Source organism: Periplaneta americana, chromosome 11, assembly GCF_040183065.1.
Source record: "Periplaneta americana isolate PAMFEO1 chromosome 11, P.americana_PAMFEO1_priV1, whole genome shotgun sequence".
NCBI lineage: Eukaryota > Metazoa > Arthropoda > Insecta > Blattodea > Blattidae > Periplaneta > Periplaneta americana.
In genome coordinates, this window is record NC_091127.1 from 10577073 (window position 1) to 10597042 (window position 19970).

Genomic DNA, 19970 nt, shown 5'->3' on the forward strand with positions numbered 1-19970 from the left:
ATGATTAAACTAATTTCCTTCTCCTACCCGCAGTGGTGTGCAACTCGGATAAAAGGGAAGGTTAAGCTGATTAAGAAAGAAACAAAAAGAAAGTGAGAGAAAGAGAAAAAGAAAAAAAAGTTAAGAAAGGTAGAAAGTTACGGGCACAGTTACAGGAACAGCCTTGAAATTCGTAAAATATTTCGTTTACGGTCATACTTCAGTGTTAAGGCTCATTCAGAATGAAAATTAAACATAAGGTAAACGTTAACTTAAGAATATAAACGTTACGGTAAAATCAAGAAGTCATACCTTCATTCACGATGGGAACATAAACATAACAGCAAACATACTTGGTAACCATGGAAACATAACAACGACGCCATTTTCTCATATTCTGTCGTATACTTCAGCGCTCCACGATTGTGTTCTGTTTGCAAATCACGTAAGCATAAGCATGAAACGATGAAAGAGTAATGGAACGGAGAAAAATTCTCTCCGGCGCCAGGATTTGAACCCGGGTTTTCCATTACTCTTTCATCGTATGATGACGCAGAATATCTGCATGGAAATATCATATGTACTTCGGTACATTAAAATAATATATGATAGGCGTAAATCACGTCCTGATTTAAGACGGCGCTTATTCCGTCGGATCCCGGCCAACTAGTCACTCATAACGAGTGCACCTCAGCACATGTGTGGACTTCGGTCCTACGTTCATAGACGTCTATGACGTAGTGCAGAGGGCGGCCACTAGAGGGAACCCAAGAGTTGGAGCTTAATCTGAGACGATTCTGTCCGACGCCGGGGTGGTATCCGGTGTGGCATAGTGGATAAAGCATCAGCACGTAGAGCTGAAAACCCGGGTTCAAATCCCGGCGCCGGAGAGAATTTTTCTCCGTTCCATTACTCTTTTATCGTATGATGACGCAGAATATCTGCATGGAAATATCATATGTACTTCGGACATTAAAATAATATAAGCATGAAAGTTTGGAGTTTGCAAATTTTCATGTTAACGTCTTACGGTAATGTTTATGCCAATGCTTATGTGAATCATTGTGAATGATCCCATTTGGTAGCCTGGGCGCAAACTTCTGTGTTTATGTTACGGTTATGTTTAATTTTCATTGTGAATGGGCCTTTAGTCATTTGCCTGTTAGGACTTGTTAACCATTTGCCTGTTCCCTTCTTGGTTATTTTACGACACTTTATCAACTGCTAAGATTATCAAGCGTCTGAATGTTTAAAATTATAACAAATGTTCAAAATGAGAACCTTTCACGGCTAAATAATGCTCCAGTCTATCACGAAAGCAGTCCATTGACTTTCTCACAGTTCCATCTCATTACTAATCCTTAATTTCAGGTATTCAATACTGTTCGGTCTATCACGATACACTCTGGACTTCAAATAACCCCATAGGAAGAAATCCAATGGGCTGAGATCAGGTGATCTAGCTGGCCATTCAATGTGTCCTCTTCTTTCAGTCCATCTACCAGGGAACATTTGGTTGAGGGAATCCATTACTCTTCTACCATAATGTGATGAACAGTTTTAAACTCAGGAATTAAAAAGAGTCATTGTTGATTTATGTTATTGTTTTGTTTGTTTCATGGCCTACTCCATATGAATACACAATTTATTTTGTTACATTATCAAAGCATTTGAAAGAACCATAACATTTACAAGACAGTATTCATCATTTATGCTGAGTCAAACTTCTATTTGTATGTAAAACTGAATGGAGATTTCAAATATGTAAAATTTAATATAGGGTGCCATTTAAAAAAAGTGTTATTTTTTGCCACATTCTGTACATGAATCATTACTTTTGTGAGACCACAGCCATAAGTTTTACTTACGTGTCTCCAACAATGTTTGTTTTTTGTTTTTTTTTTTTTCATATGGAAATATAAAAATTGGAAATTTATCTTTTGAAGAGGTGGAGAAGTTCAAGTATCTTGGAGCAACAGTAACAAATATAAATGATACTCGGGAGGAAATTAAACACAGAATAAATATGGGAAATTCCTGTTATTATTCGGTTGAGAAGCTTTTATCATCCAGTCTGCTGTCAAAAAATCTGAAAGTTAGAATTTATAAAACAGTTATATTACCGGTTGTTCTGTATGGTTGTGAAACTTGGACTCTCACTTTGAGAGAGGAACATAGGTTAAAGGTGTTTGAGAATAAGGTGCTTAGGAAAATATTTGGGTTTAAGAGGGATGATGTTACAGGAGAATGGAGAAAGTTACACAACGCAGAGCTGCACGCATTGTATTCTGACATAATTAGGAACATTAAATCCAGACGCTTGAGATGGGCAGGGCATGTAGCACGTATGGGCGAATCCAGAAATGCATATAGAGTGCTAGTTGGGAGGCAGGAGGGAAAAAGACCTTTAGGGAGGCCGAGACGTAGATGGGAGGATAATATTAAAATGGATTTGAGGGAGGTGGGATATGATGGTAGAGACTGGATTAATCTTGCTCAGGATAGGGACCAATGGCGGGCTTATGTGAGGGCGGCAATGAACCTCCGGGTTCCTTAAAAGCCAGTAAGTAAGTAAATAAGTATTCCATACCGTACTTAATTAACACACTGTATAATTCTGCGTAGCCTACGTCTTCAAATGTGCAAGGAGTGCTATATCGCTCTGGAAACCTTAATATTATTAAAACACTTTTACCTTCTGTGTGGGAACTGGTTTTCCAGTTCGCATTGTTATGTATGGTGACGTCATTGGTGAGAACAGGAGCTGAACAATGCGACAAGATTGGTATCGGACTGTTACGCAATCATCCGTCAGACTTGCATAATCTGTGAACATAACCCATGAAAATACTTGACGAAAAATGCCATGTGCACGTAGTCTTATTTTTGCGGCAGAGACAATTCAAATTCCAACAAACTGAAGCACAACTTGTGATGTACAAAGGTGAGTTTTTTTAGGGAAATTTCCGTTTTAGATGTGGTGGTGTTGCTGGTAACGGTGATGCTCTTGTGGCAGTGGGGGAGCGAGCATTTTTAATGTTGAAGGGAATTAGATTAGAAATAATTTTAATATTAAGGAAACCCTCCTTTCTTTTGTCCCACGTCATTGAAAGTACTATGGAAGTAGATTATTTTAATCAAGAAGATGTTCAACGCAATAATTACCATACTAAATGGCATATGACTCATTTTACATATCGTTGTTGTTCCTGCAATAACTCCTATGTGAAAAATATACCATTTTTCAGTACTTACTTACATACTTACTGGCTTTTAAGGAACACGGAGGTTCATTGCCGCCCTCACATAAGCCCGCCATTGGTCCCTATCCTGAGCAAGATTAATCCATTCTCTATCATCATATCCCACCTCCCTCAAATCCATTTTAATATTGTCTCCCCTTCTACGTCTCGGCCTCCCCAAAGGTCTTTTCCCCTCTGGCCTCCCAACTAACACTCTATATGCATTTCTGGATTCGCCTATACGTGCTGCATGCCCTGTCCATCTCAAACGTCTGGATTTTATGTTCCTAATTATGTCAGGTGAAGGATACAATTCGTGCAGCTCTGCGTTGTGTAACTTTCTTCATTCTCCTGTAACTTAATCCCTTTTAGCCCCAAATATTTTCCTAAGAACCTTATTCTCAAAAACCCTAAATCTCTGTTCCTCTCTCAAAGTGAGAGTCCAAGTTTCACAGCCATAAAGAACAACCGGTAATATAACTGTTTTATAAATTCTAACTTTCAGATTTTTTGACAGCAGACTGGATGACAAAAGCTTCTCAACCGAATAATAACAGGCATTTCCCATATTTATTCTATGTTTAATTTCCTCCCGAGTGTCATTTATATTTGTTACTGTTGCTCCAAGATATTTGAATTTTTCTACCTCTTCGAAGTATAAATCTCCAATAATCTTCAGTAGGAAGAAAAAACACATTTTATTCAACCCATGGCAGTGGTACATAGGAAATTGTGAATTCTTACATTTTCGAAAGAAAGAAATATAATTACAATATAGGAGATTTTATTATTTGCTGTATCACTATTTAAGTTATTTAATAGAGCAAAAATCTGAAAATCGATAAATATGTCACATAGGAGTTATTGCAGGAACAACGACGATATGCATAGCACCTAGACGCTAAACGAAAGTAAAAATAGAGATAAAATTTAACGAAAATATAACTGGTTAATATGTGAACATGATCGGTTTATACGCAGAAGCTGTGAATAACTGTTGATAAGATAACTAGATATAAAAATATTAAAGTAATTAGTATATTAAATTGGATGTGTTCTAGAACACGTTTAATCTTCATATGAATATGAACAAAATCCATTCAGCAGTTCACGCTGTGCATAAATAGATCTATAAAAATTTCGTTATCAATTATGCTAAAAGCGTGCATTTCCATCAACATTTCAATATATATAATTATATATATTTTTCAGCAATACATCTTCTCATAATACTTGTATGTTAAGTCGGTACACAAACTTTGCTAGACCGGCACTTTCATAAAAACTTACATACATTAGGCCTAATAATAGTAAATCTACTATAATGATAATAATAATAATAATAATAATAATAATAATAATAATAATAATAATAATGGTTTATTTAACCTGGCAGAGTCGAGGCCGTACGGCCTTCTCTAACACTCAACCAGGAGTAGAACTGCGATACAAAAAACACTAGAAATTTACAAAATATAGTAGTATATAGGCCTAAAAACAATTGAAAATAATAATCATACAAAGTAAAACAACAAAGTAACAATGAGACATAATATATAAAATATAGAAAGAAAGGTAACTGTTAGCGCGTCTGACCGCGAAACCAGGTGGCAAGTTACCAGGTTGACTTTTTTTCCGGGGTTTTCCCTCAACCCAATATGAGAAAAAGCTGGGTAACTATCGGTGCTGAACCCCGGACTCATTTCACCGGCATTATCACCATTTCATTCACACGCTAAATAACCTGAGTTGTTGATACAGCGACGTAAAATAACAATAATAATAATAAATAACACTAATAATAATAATAATAATAATAATAATAATAATAATCTATACTAATAATAAATCTGTAGCCGAAATTTTTCTGGTAATTTTCGATTTACCAAAAATAATTGGTCCTAACATATATAATTAATCACCCTGAAACCGAAAATCGCTTTTTTGACATTTTTGTTTGTATGTCTGTCTGTATGTTTGTTACCTTTTCACGCGATAATGGCTGAACGGATTTCGATGAAAATTGGAATATAAATTAAGTTCGTTGTAACTTAGATTTTAGGCTATATGGCATTCAAAATACATTATTTAAAAGGGGGGTTATAAGGGTGCCTGAATTAAATAAATCGAAATATCTCGCTTATTATTGATTTTTGTGAAAAATGTTACATAACAAAAGTTTCTTTAAACATAATTTCCGATAAGTTTTATTCTAAGCAAAATTTTGATGGGACTGATATTTAATGAGATAAATGAGTTTTAAACTTAAAATAACTGCCATCTAAGGCCGTGTAATGAATTAAAAAACAAATGACTTCGTCTATAAGGGGCCTTGGACAGCAACAATCGAAAGCTATGAAAGATAGCCTACAGATAATGTTTCTGTGTTTGTATGAAGTAATATCAGAAGCTAAATTAACCGATTTGTATAATTAATTATTAATTCACCATTGGAAAGTGTAGTTTCTCTAGATGGACATAATGCTATAATGTTATTACAGTAACTTCTGAGTGAATCGAGGACAGGTAAGATTAAAATAGATTCTTATGCACAGAAAACTTGATAGGCTATTCTGTATATTCGTTTCCTGTATTTCCTAAAATAATTTTTATGACCAAATGAGTGGTCTCTGGATCAAAATGATCGCATTTTAATTTTTTAATTAAATTTAAATTAAGTAACATAATAAACGATTTATCCTTCTATCAAACACGAATGTTCCCTGGATCAAATGTCCTATTTTAATTATGTAATTACTTTATATTTATTTCTAACGGGTGCAGCGGAGCGCACGGGTACGGCTAGTAAATAAATAAATAAATAATAATAATAATAATAATAATAATAATAATAATAATACTTACTGGCTTTTAAGGACCCGAAGGTTCATTGCCGCCCTCACATAAGCCCGCCATTGGTCCTTATTCCTTTGCTGTAGTCGTGCCAGAGAATCAGTCCTATTCCGAGGCTTATTTGAAGGTTTCGTAACAAGCTGTTTTTTACGGTGATGGGTTGTTAGCCGTTCGCCCGACCCCCAAGCTGGAGGACCACCCGTCGGCTGTCCGTGGCTGCTTATTCAATATATTCGCAGCTACCCTCCATATCTGGAGGCCGTCTCCTCGATCCGCAACCTGAGGACGCGCCATGCCGTGGTGATAGGGACCCACAATACATATAATAATAATAATAATAATAATAATAATAATAATAATAATAATAATAATAATAATAATATACCCGTAATAACAAAATAGTGAAGTACAGAGCACACAATGAACACAATTTTTATTAGGAACACACACCAAAAGAAAATTACGATTTTAAGTTGCTCGAGTTCTCACATGATAGACATTGTAAGGAAAAATGATTAAACAAAAATATATAGAATGAAATAAATATCACTGGAATATCAGAATGTAAAGAATGCATGGAAACATACAAGACTTGTCATAACAGTAAGTTAGTTTGGCAACTCGCCATAAGATAATCTTCTATCTAGGATTTAAAAGATTTCAAGGATCGGCTGTCTTCTATTTAAGGCAAGAGAGAGTTTCAGTGACGAGAAATAGCAACAGTGAAGGATGAGGAATATATGTAGGCCTAGATAATAGTAAGACATTTTATCTACACCACGCGAATCAATAGGACACTTCTTATGATTCTTATGTATCTACTTAAGTAAATATCGAATGATTATTATAGCCACTATAGGCAAGAGAAGAACTCGGATCTTTAAGTATCGGAGATAGACTTCCAGAACATTATTTCCACCCCGTGTGACCCAACACATCATTGAATATCTAATGAGGGAACCTTCCACATCATTGGTCGAAATCTCCCTTGAAAGTTTGCACATGAGTAAATATTGAAAAGAAGAACTGACCTACAAAAATCTAGCTGCCAGAAACACTCTTTAAGACAAAAAATTGGTTTAAAAATAGCATAAACATTTCTGTTTACAAGTGTAGGTTGACCTTTCTACTTGTCACGAACGATAGCAGACTTTGCGTTACACTAGAGAAACAAGTTAAATAGGCTATATGATCGTCTAGTTCTGCTCTCGTTTGCGTATTGAAGTCTAGTGTGGTATAGAGAGTCGAAAATACAGGGTGTAAGGGGTATAAGTGCCGTCCTTTTCACAGTCGTCGGGGACAGTCTACAGCAGCGTTGTCAGACAGAGACTAAACGGAGCGGAGCGCTCCAATATGACTCGTTGCGTGCTCCGGTGTTTCCACAGACATAAGCAAGTTCAAGCTCCGACTACACTCTCTAGCTCCACAACCGGTTTTGGAGCTTACAAATCTGACACTACTGGTCTACAGGATCAAAAAATGCCCATACAACATAGGGTCAAAGATTGATAATCTTCCCAGAAAAAAAAAAAAAAATATATATATATATTTTAATTTGCGTTATACTGCTTATATCGTTAGTAAAATTACGAAAACAATTACATCAGTAGATATATCTAGCAAAGAATTAATATTAGTTTAAATAAATATTTATGTATTATATTACGTTTTCGTGAAATTAAATAAAAAATGCATGCTTAAATTTGTTAATATTCTGGCGTGAGAGACGTGGCAACGTTCAGCAGGCTGTACTCTGCACAGACATAAGTACGACCCTAGATCATATATGTAACAGATAACTCCTCGCTATGTTAAAATCGGCAGCACTTTGAAGAGAACAACCGCCAGGATCGCCACACGTCCGCCGTAAACGAACACGAGATGGCAGCACAGTCGCTAATGCAATTCAAATGGGTATTATGACGTGACTCCTTATGTAATAACTAGATGGCAGCGTAGTAAACCTGACAAAAGTTGTTAACCTCAAAGCCTATAACCCCGACATATCTGTTACATATATGATCTAGGGTACGACTCAGCTCAGTTCAAGTTCCCTGTCCAGAGATCTACTGCCGAGCGGATGGCAGTTCAGTACAGGGTATTCGATAAACAACTTACAATGTCATTCACAGTTTAGGAACATCATATGTTATTAATTTATAGAGAAAGTCGTCGTAATTCAAGTGAGGCAAGAACACTATGAATAATAATAATAATAATAATAATAATAATAATAATAATAATAATAATGATAATGAGGCAAGAACACTATGAATAATAATAATAATAATGATAATGATGATGATGATGATGATGATGACGAAAACGATGATAAAAGTGGTGATGGTGGGAGTAGTTCGTGTAACGCTGGAAACAACTGTTTTATCGAAATAGATTTAACGATTCGTTGTTAGATAGTTAACAGCGTCGAACAAAACAGTACACAACTGTTTTAAAAACGCTCCAGCAATGTTTGCAAGTTGAAGTTGCTATTAAAACCTTCACCTCCCGTCCGCTAGCTGGTTGTGATACTTCCTATCACGCAAATTCCATGGCCATCCCTACAAATTATCAAAATCCGTTTCAGTTGTTCCTGAGATGAAACATTCTGGCGGAAGCAGAGTCAAGCGATTAGACTGACGCAACTGACCCAGTGAACTTCAGTTCCCGTGCAATGTCAACAAGAAACTAGAATTTCGGCCATGGAACTTCATCTAGCTTTACTAATAATACTTCGGAATTAATATTAGTTAGTCATCCTGATCTTCTTCTCATCATACTTATCAAGCACGATCTTCAAACAGCGTTGCTATCCAGCACCGTAACTCTGTATACTCACCAATACCAGTTCAACACACATCAGCGACGCTTACGGCGAGAACAGAACGCTCAGAGGATCTTGTGCTCAAGAACCCATGTTCGTCATCTACACAAAACAAGAGAGAATCACCCATCAATTATTATTCATTGCCGCCGAACATTATCCATTGTCAGCATCCAATAATATACAACGGCTTACATTATCATTCATTACAATCTACAATAGTACATTATGCAACGAGCCTATAATGGCAGTAATTAAGACGCGAGTATGTTTATGAAACGAGCGCAAGCGAGTTTCATAATTTGCATACGAGCGTCTTAATTACCATTATATTCAAGTTTCATACGACTTTTTATGCTCGACCATATTGATTTTTTCCGGCAATTGGTGAAATGAATTTGCGGGAATGTGCTTTGTGAAAGGCTGGAAGATGGCGGTGAATTGATGTTAATTTGTGTGTTGTTTTTTTTTTTTTACTGAGTTTAATATTGTCTAATCTCGCGCTAGTTGTCTTTCGATTGCATATCCGAGAATAATCGATACTTGTGCTTTCATATTGCTACAACGGTATTTTCTGATTGGTGGAACACCTGAACTTTAATGAATAGGTGTACTTTAATGAGGTCCATTAAAGGGCTGCTACCAGGTGTATAATTACTACATTTCGGCATGGTCGAGCATAAAATATATACTGCTTTGTTTTATCTATATTAAAATGCAGAATTATCCATCGTATATTGAAAGGAGAGATATTTAAAGAAAAATCGTCTGGCCTTAATTAAGGATGAAAACGAGGATCCGGAAATTAATAGCAAAAACATGATTGAGTGGAAGAGAAGGCTTTATGGCCTTACATCTGCCAGGCAAAATAAAACTACTACAATCAGTTAAAAGGTAAAGGTATCCCCGTAACATGCCATTAAGGCACATGGGGGCATGGAGGTAGAGCCCCATGCTTTCCATGACCTCGGCACTAGAATGAGGTGGTGTGGTCGGCACCACGCTCTGACCGCCTTTTACCCCCGGGAAAGAGCCGGTACTCAATTTTATAGGAGGCTGACTGAACCTCGGGGCCGTTCTGAAAGTTTGGAAACGAGAAAAAAATCCTGTCTCCACCTGGGATCGAACCCCGGACCTTCCAGTCCGTAGCCAGCTGCTCTACCAACTGAGCTACCCGGCTGCCCTACAATCAGTTGAAGAGAAATATTATTGTAAAAATAAAATGTTATTGCTGTTAGGCCTTGAAAGTTAGAATTTCCACACAGGAACTTGTTGCTAGGGAAACCTTCTTCATAACATAAAACTATACTGAAATAGATCCATTACAGTACACTTATTGTTACTTAGTTACCATTGCAATTTTGCGAAGGCTTTGGAATATTACTCAAAATTTCCAATGCAAAATATATTGTGTTTGCAATTTTAAAAACATGATTGTGCGAAAGTGGCATAAGTACAACAGTGTAATTATCTCACTAATACCGTTTAGCTCTTCATCTGTGCTAGAAAAATAAGCTCTGAACTTGTCTCCAACGCTAAATGATTCAGTAGAATTACTGCCTCCAAACTTGGTGCTATCAAATATTCTGGTGGCTTAATGCTTTCGACAGCAGAACGCCGATGTCCGCTGTAAACGAAATCGCTCAGCTGACGTTGAACGCTCATCGCCAACGTTGTTCGCTCGGCGATGATCGCCATTGCGGAAGACAATACATGACACTACGTACAAACAACTGATAGATATCTATAATGTTGTAAGCCCATTGGGACTCATGATGCAACATAGCAGTGGTTATGCACATCGTGGCTTACATAAAATTGAAGTGATTTGTATGATGAGGACTGCGCCAGCCAGCCAGCACGTGTATCTGCTTGGCAACGAAGCTGATGGAGACAAACCGTGAAGCAGTGCAGCGGTGCGCACTTCCCAGCCGAACAGGAAGTTCTCTAAACAATAACAATAAAGTGTGACAGCACCGTGTTTAAACCTGCCAGCTTATCAATCGACAGACCCGCACAGTAAGGTTACAGCGGCCCTCATACAGAAAAAGTTTTAATTCGCTCCACATTTTCAGAAATTGCGCCGCTATATTTATAATGAATATTTAAACTACGAAGAGTCTATCAGAATCGAAAATTTATATAACATTGAAATATGGGGCAGTATAAACACCTTCTCCTCTGTTGTGAGAGCCATAATTGCAGAAATCAACACGACACTGATGGTGGGTTGCAAGAACGCATTTATCCCTTCGTTAGCCGCTAACGGACCAATAAGTTCGAAAAACGCGTTGCAAGAAACATTTTTAGTGTTATTGGTCCGTTAAAGGATTCACTAACTTGAGATCTGATTTCCCTCCTATAATAATATTTATTCCTCCGTTAGACAGCCATCTTACGTACATTTTCTGTATTGGCGAGTAGTTTATAGATTTTGATCCATCATAATGTTACCTGTGTGAGATTCAGGCATGCGATATTTTGTATATAGGCCTATATACACGATATTAAAATAATATTGCATATCGATGGCTAAAAAGTGGTACCTCGTATCTGTACATTTGCAGGTAAATAAAAAACTTCGAAATTATTTTCTCAAAATAGACAAACTTCTTATATATGTTTCTGTTTTGCAAGATCTTCTATTCGAGAAGAAAATATTAGTACACTGTCCAATTTTGTGACCATAATCATATTGTAGCTAATCTAAATAGTAATAATGTAGTTAAACTAAATTACCAATTTTGTAGCTATGAGGTATCTCTTGTTAGCCATCGATATACGATAATTATTATTTATTTATTTATTTATTTATTTGATTACTTATTTATTCATTAATTCTTCGAATAGCAAAGTTATTATTTATTTCTTTATTACAGACTCTAGTTCATAGAGACGGGAACGAAATACCGATTTTTTCTTTTCGATATAGCGATATATTGATATCGAAATTTTGATTCAATATATCGTATAATATATCGGTTTTCTCTTAAATTTATCGATTTTTTGTGGAATTATTATCATTATCAATAACAACAAAATCCACACTAGACAACTCCGATAGTTCCCGAGAGACGGCGCTACTGAAGATGGACAGTTACATAATTGTGCAACGTCACTAAATACTTTGTTCTAATTGGCTGGACTGGAATTCGAATTCAAACTTTAATATGCAGCACCAAATTCAAAATGCAGCGTGCGCGAACGTGAGACAGACGGGAGGTTTATCTACTACTGTTTTAATATTGTTATTAATGTTCTCCAAGGCAGGAGAGCAACTCCCACCCTGAAAGGGAACCGTCTGACCTCAAAACGGGTATCAGAACTTTTATTTCTATATTCTGAAATGGAAAGAGAAACAAGGATTTAATACCGATGTGACATTTGTTTACGTCTATGATTTCTATGAACAACCTAGTGCTGATATTCTGTTTTCTTATTACATCTTTTAGTGCTTAAAAATTTTATCCCTATAATCATCACCATTGATATTTGGAATGTTGGAATGTAACAATAACTTGCAATGGGAACTTACTATGGAAGGATTGTATCAAATCAACTGTGAAGTTTGTTAAAACTTGTAATATTCTAAGTACGGTTTACTTACATTTAAAAATAATGACAAGTTCTGTTTACTTTCATTTAAAAATGGTTACGTTGTTAAGTAGAGAAGAGCATTATATCTGTGTCCTGGATTGAATCCTGTATAACATTAGAATAATTGAATCGTGTTCCAATATTAAATACTCAACCATGTAAAGTTCACTTAATTCTTTCCCACTATATAATTTAAGCTCCCTTGCCTCCACCATAATTTTTATTTAGGTTAGGACCTGCATCATATGGTATTGAAAATGTATTGTTTATTTTTACAGTTTTAAATTTATGCTTTTGACTGTTATGATGTTAATTTCAATGGTAAAAAGGAATATTAAAATATAAGTAATTTTATTGCAATACAGTAAATGTACGCCAGAAAATGCAATTTGCTTATGGAATTGCGATGTATCGAAAATCGTTCGATATATCAATATATTTTCTGCGATATATATCGTTTATCGAAATTAGATTTGCAATATATTGCAATATCAATATATCGATATTTAATTTATTTCCTCCATCACTACTAGTTCATCGTCTGACGACGAGGTTATGTGCTCTGTAGTCTGTCTTTTTATTTTCTATAAAATCAATGCACTCGTGCGCTATTTCTAATAACAAATAGGCATATTTATCTTTCACACTGAACTTCTGTTCCTGATTTCTTTCTGGTCCGTATTAGTCTAAATTTATTGCAAATTTTGACAACAATAAAAGTAATTTCTCACATCAGTCAAGCAGCCGATGTTCGCTTTTTATTCATTCACGTACTATTGCGTCACTTGTGAAATCCAAGGAAGTTTTGTTAACGATCCAATAACTAGTGGTCCGTTAAATTCCTCTTCTGCAACCCGACAATCCACTAACTTTAAAGGTCCACTAACTAATGGAGGAATATATGAGGCGTTCAGAAGTCAACATGATTAACTCCTTTCCCAAAGATGTTGAGATATTGAAGGCTAAAGTTGAATACACATAATTAATTATGTGGTGTAGTCAAGAAGAATACTGCATTCTGTGGGCTTTTTACCGAACTATGGAGTTAATCACATTGACCACTGAAAATATGGTCAATTTAATACATTGCCAACTTAGAAACCCTGAATTAACCAAAAGTGGAGTTAATCTGAACGCCTCATATTATTTATGTCTGTTTTCTTGCAACCCAGCATGAATATACGTATGTCAAACTATCATATAAAGTAAGCTGGGGTAACACGGACAGCAGATGAGCGATAATTTCAGTGTTGTTTGTTTTTCTCTATACCCTAGATGAAATGAGAGGGAAGTGTGTTCGTAGAATGTTAGAGGAAAACGAAAGTACCCCGAGAAAAAAATCCTCTGCAACGTGTGTTTTTGTCTACCACAGATTCCATGACAACCATGCCGGGGATCAAACTCGGGCCGCTTGGATGGAAGACCAAATTAGTACGTATGATAAAACGACACTAAGGATGACAAGCTAAGAGATTCGAATTCCGGACCATGTTATGAAAGAGGTTCGAAATCTCGCTGGAACAGCTTTTCTCAAACTATAGTCCGCGGACCACCTGTGGTCTTCGAGTTCTGCTCTTGTGATCCTTCAAAAAAGACAAGAAAAAATAAAATTCAAACGAATTGCGAACCACACTATAACTGAAAATCTCAGAGTTTGGAAATGACACATGGCAATCGCCTTTCACTTTTTCTCCCGGTAATATGTTATGAAATTTCTTACCCCACCCGTCTACCCACTTCCCACTCTACTCTCAACAACAAAAGAGGGATTTAAAGCACTATAAACGTGGCATTTCTCGACATCTTTCCCCTGCACATCTGGCGCCGAGCCTGTAACCCAGCCAGGGACCACCCGAATTCATAACAGAGGACCAAAGTACCGAACCTTTTCATGTATTGATGATGATGATGATGATGATGATAATAATAATAATAATAATAATAATATTTATAATAATTATTTAGCTGGCAGAGTTAAGGCCGTAAGGCCTTCTCTTCCACTCAACCAGCAAAAAGTGTATATACATATGCATGAACTTACAAAGAATTCATCAATTTGATTAAGATGAGAGTTACATGTATACAAGAGTATTTATGACTTTCTTAATAGTTTTGCCGACACCCAGTCTGCACATTGAAATGGGCACGCACTGTACGTCGTACACCAATAATAGAACGTGCCAAATTGCGTCTTTACTTGTTGAAAATCGGGCATGTTTCCGCATTATTTTTTAAATTTGTTTTCCAGATGACGATATAAGAAATTTTAGACTCCGCCTATTTTAAAATCCGACTTGAGTGTTTTGTCTCTAAGTGCCGTTTCAACTACACTCGTTTGAAGCATTTCGTAACAGACAACGCACCGAGGTTTTGGTTCACTCTCATTGTCACATCAATTAAATCCAAGTTCCAAATAACTTTTGTCATATTTACGATAATATTTTTTGCAAATCAAGCTTTCATGTATAACTCTCTGTAAAGTTGATTTGAATAATTTTGAGGGAAAAATTGTTCCGGGGCCGGGTATCGAACCCGTGACCTTTGGTTTAACGTACCAACGCTCTACCAACTGAGCTACCCGGGAACTCTACCAGACACCGACCGATAATATTTTTTCTTAGAATAGCTACCACTAGTACTAGATATTTCTTTAATGGCACTATAAGTAATATATTTCTTCACACACAGCTTCTGAACTATTGGCATTGCCTAAATGAAGCGTATCCTCATGTTCCTTTCTTTTCAAAGATCCGAATCGAAGCCAGTTTTCCATCATTTATAATGGACACTATTTAACAGAGACATGGACAATTACTAGCGTGTACCACATAAGAACGATTACAAACAACTAACTGTTAGCAGGCAAGCGATGAATCAACAATGCACAGAATTTGTTAGAAGTTACTTGTGATTGACTACAAAAAATATAATTACAAAAGAATTATAATTAATTATTTTTTAAATCTTGCGTACACAACTTTTAACACTTGAATATAATTAATTGATTAGCTAGCGGACCTACTCGTGTTAATTATGTAAGATTTGTGCGGCTTACAGCTGTTTCAGTGCTTCATGCACCATCCTCAGAGCCTACTAGATCTCGGCGTCATTTCGTACTTCTCTGCCTGTTATGTGGGTGTGTTTGATTGGGTGTGTTTGACTCCACTCTTCAACACCTTTCAACAATCAAACACACCCACATAACAGGCAGAGAAGTTCGAGATGACGCCGAGATCTAGTCGGCTCTGAGGATGGTGCATGAAGCACTGAAACAGCTGCAAGCCGCACAAATCTTACATAATTAACACGAGTAGGTCCGCTAGCTAATCAATTAATTAATTAATTCTATTTTAAAATACAAGTATAACTATGCAACAAAAATGATAAATTTGCTTTCGAAGGGAACAAGAGTAAGGTGGTCCGTTTTACTGTTCTGACTTAAAAAAAGTGGTCCCCATTTCAAAAAAGTTTAAGAAACGCTGCGCTGGAAGTTGTAGCTGTAACAACGAGATGCTGTACCAGTCCGTCCTTCCCTTCTAATGGACCGCATCCGGCCCACGACTGTGCAGTACATAATCCTCGCTCTGCTCAGCGACTCTGTGACAGTTGTCGGTACATCTGACATAGTAATACACGAATTTCATCAAATCCATTTTCATAGAATAATTTGAAATTTCTCTGTAACTTATGTTGAATTTGGAAACTGTGTTTATATTACAAAGACTGCGTTAGTAAAGTGCCTGGGATATATTGATACGAGGGGAGAAAACTTCCAATATTCTGTATTATGAGACATTTATCATTGTTTCTATTTCATAGTTGACAATTCTTACAGTATCTCTATATATAATTTAAACTGGTAATGGGAATTACGGGAAAACGGCTGAACGGATTTTAATAAATAATCCCTCATTTTGAAGTTTGGAACTCAAAGTTTTTCAGAAAAATAGTAGTTTTCAGTGAAATGTCAATTTTTCAACATAATTTTCCTATTTTCCAAAATCCATCTGTCGTCAGTTTTGAGAACTAGCTAATTGCGTTTCAGAATAAAACAAAACACACTACAGTAAACAATATTACACGAAGGCCGTGATCTGCAAGAATACTGACATATTTAGAGCTCAAATTAAATTGGTTATTAAAAACTTAACTTACTAAAAATAATTTACAGGTTCGATTCTGTAGTGTGTAATTTTCTGGGTACAGCTGTGTATTGGATATTAAAAACTACAAAACTTGAGGTGGTTTGATGATATTATTACTATTAGAAATGAAATATTATTGTAGTTAATGCCATGATGTGACTATTTTTCATTAATTATACATATTAATGCTATTGATGATATGAAAGTGAAACGTTTTGGGGTTATATAAGTAGATGTAGAGAATAACTTAAATTAGATTTTGATTTCTATATTTTACTGAGTGGCGGCTATATAGTATATATAGTATATGTTACTGAAAGCTATAAAACTTACGTAAGATAATAATACTGTATTATTAAAAATCAAATATTTTTATAGTTATTAATCAAGTGGGGTTGGGTCTTTTTCATATATTTAATGGCGGTGTGGTGTAGATACTTATATGCGTGGTTCTCTTCAGTATTGGCTCGAGAGAGAGTATCTTTCATTATTATGGAAGCTAATAACTTTCAGAATGTCTGGTATTCTTCATTGAAAATAAATCTGAAAAATGTTTATTTGAACGTCTAATGAACTTAGTTTGCAGTATTTGCTGCAAAAGCCACTAGTTAACATAGATTTTGTTGAAGGTCATGTTCATATTCATACGAATGTTTTAATTTTTTCTCAAAATGATCTCAAGCCTGAGGTCATATGCGCTGTGAATCATTGTGTACATAATTAACATTTTAGTTAATTTACATCACAGCTGCGGTTTTCAAGTACGGCGCTGCTTCCTGTGGATTCTCGGCCTTCGGTCAGGGGCGTTGCAGATTTTATTTTTCAGGCTTAAAATCGTGCGCGTCATGATAAAGTTAGGATTCTACAATTAATTTCTTCATAATTTCAGTTTATTTTCCCCCTACACATTTCAAATCTTTATAAACTTACATATAAACAGGAGCGGATGCAGGATTTTTTTTTTTTCAGGGAGGGATTTGTGGAGATAGTAAAAATGGAGTAATGAGAAATAAGTTTATATACTCACAATTTGTTTCCGAGTCACAAACATTACAAGTTGGCCTGAGTAGCGTAGTCGGTATAGCCTTCTGTGCTCGAAGTTGCGGGTTCTACCCCAACCCAGCTCGATGGCATTTAAGTGTGTTTAAATGAGACAGGCCTCATATCAGTCGATTTACTGGCCTGTAAAAGAAGTCCTGAGGGAAAATATTCCGGCACACCGGCGACGCTGATTAACCTCGGCAATTGCGAGCTTTGTTAAATAAACCATAATTTTTTAATTTTAACATTTACAATGACTGCAATACAAAAACAATGACAGAATGACATTTACAGAAGAAGGCGACGAGGCTTCTTAGACATTTCATCCAGTACTTCATGAGCTTTTACTTCTACATTTTTATGTATATACATCAAGGCCAGTCCATTTAATCTGTCTGCTCCCATCGTGCTCCTCAAATAAGTCTTCAAATACCGCAATGTTGAGAACGACCGTTCTGGTGTTGCTGTAGTTACAGGCAACGTGCAGAAAAGTTTCAGCGCCTTGTGAGTGCAGGGAAATATAAATTTCATTGCACTTGTTCAAAGATGATATAAAATCAGCAGGTATTAAGTGAAGATTTTTCTGATCAAGGAAATTTCTTCTCCACATCTTCAATTCATTGAAGAAAGACTCTGGTGATGTATCAACATCATTGGGCCACTGATTTACTATAGCCTCAACAGCAGTTTCTAAATCTTCATCTGATGCTCGCACTATGTTTTTAGGCAGCAAAGTTTGTATGGATTTTAGGATTCCCTTATGATTTAAAAACCTGTCCTTGAGCTGACTAATGAAATAGTCTAAGAAGAGAAGGACAATTAAAAGCCTAAAATACTCTTCATGACTTCTCTGTCTTGAAGTAAGAACGCTGTGTTTGTCTTCCTGCAGTTCTTGGAATTTAACATTTTAGCAAAGAGAATTTACGTGGAAAACTCTCTAATTCCTACGTACATTCACGAATTAAAATTAATATTATTTTTGTTTCTTGTTTCGTATTTTTCTCAAAATTTCGGGAGGGGATATATCCCCTTAATCTCCCCCCTTGCATCCGCCTCTGCATATAAAGACAGCCACTTTTATATAACTTTTGACCAACCATTGCAAAAAGTTTATGTTATAAACAGCACACGCAAATGCGTAAAATAGTTGAATTTTGAATCTAATAGAGGAGACGCGGGAATTTATATAGGGGACTAGGAACAGTGGACGAAGTTTCAAAAGTAGCTGTAGGCTACTACTGCATTATTACGGATTAAAAAAAATCATTTTCCCACTGGTAGTGTGCTGTTCAATTTTAGCCTTAACTTTGCGTGGAAACCACGGTCTCGTTTTCGAATTGTCTATGACACAGACGTTTGTCATTGTGATGTCTCAATAGCGGCTGGCCTAAGGGTTGCAGAGGCACCCTCCCTAGAACTTCTTCTATTTTCAAGAGTATCGTCGACCTGGTTGGCGAGTTGGTATAGCGCTGGCCTTCTATGCCTAAGGTTGCGGGTTCGATCCCCGGCCAGGTCGATGGCATTTAAGTGTGCTTAAATGCGACAGGCTCACGTCAGTAGATTTACTGGCATGTAAAAGAACTCCTGCGGGACAAAATTCCGGCACTTCCGGCGACGCTGATATAACCTCTGCAGTTGCGAACGTCGTTAAATAAAACATAACATTTAACGTTTCAAAAGTATCAATATGTATGCGTGCGAGGGGTGGCAAATCTTTAATAATCTGGAAAATAAAACTGCTGACTGTATAAATGGATTTCTGGCGAAGATCTGCGGGTATCTTCCCCGTAAATTGAAAGGGTTAGAGCGATTATGATAATTGTAACCTATGTTCGACTATTGTAGGCTATATACAGTGGCGGATCCAGGATTCCCTAACGGGGGAGAATAACTTTTTTCCTACTATTGTCGCCAATCGCTATTGCTAGTTACTATCCAAGGGATTTATGCTCATCCCTAGTAAACGCTTTTGTGACGTACGTATGTAAGGCGGAAATAAAACTGTTGGATTTAATTTCATCGTATTAAATAACTCCATAAAGTTAAATATAATTGAATAATTTCAAGGGAAAAATTATTCAATCCTGCTTCACAGGATGCTTGTACCTGAAAGCCAGATTTGCATAATATATTCGTTACTGGAGGTACGTTAACAGGAAGCCTCAATTTAAGTCACACAGAATTGTGTGCACTCAAAGTTGGGTTCTGGCGTCTTGTCAGCCCATTTGAGTTGTGTGGATGTAAAGGGAAGAATTGTGATCTATACCCGGCCCCGGAACAATTTTTCCC

General features: G+C 36.3%; 1 protein-coding gene across 2 annotated transcripts in view; it reads left to right on the plus strand.

Annotated features, from left to right (window-relative positions):
• Positions 1-19970, plus strand: part of LOC138708788 (transcriptional regulator ATRX-like) — a 138979-nt gene that overhangs the window by 31191 nt on the left and 87818 nt on the right. The window contains exon 2 of one of the 2 annotated variants that reach the window (XM_069838968.1): positions 13868-13926. The exons of the other annotated variant lie outside the window; for it this stretch is intronic. The gene's annotated coding sequence lies outside the window, so the exon portion shown is untranslated. The remainder of the gene's footprint in view (positions 1-13867; positions 13927-19970) is intronic. 2 annotated transcript variants of the gene reach the window in all.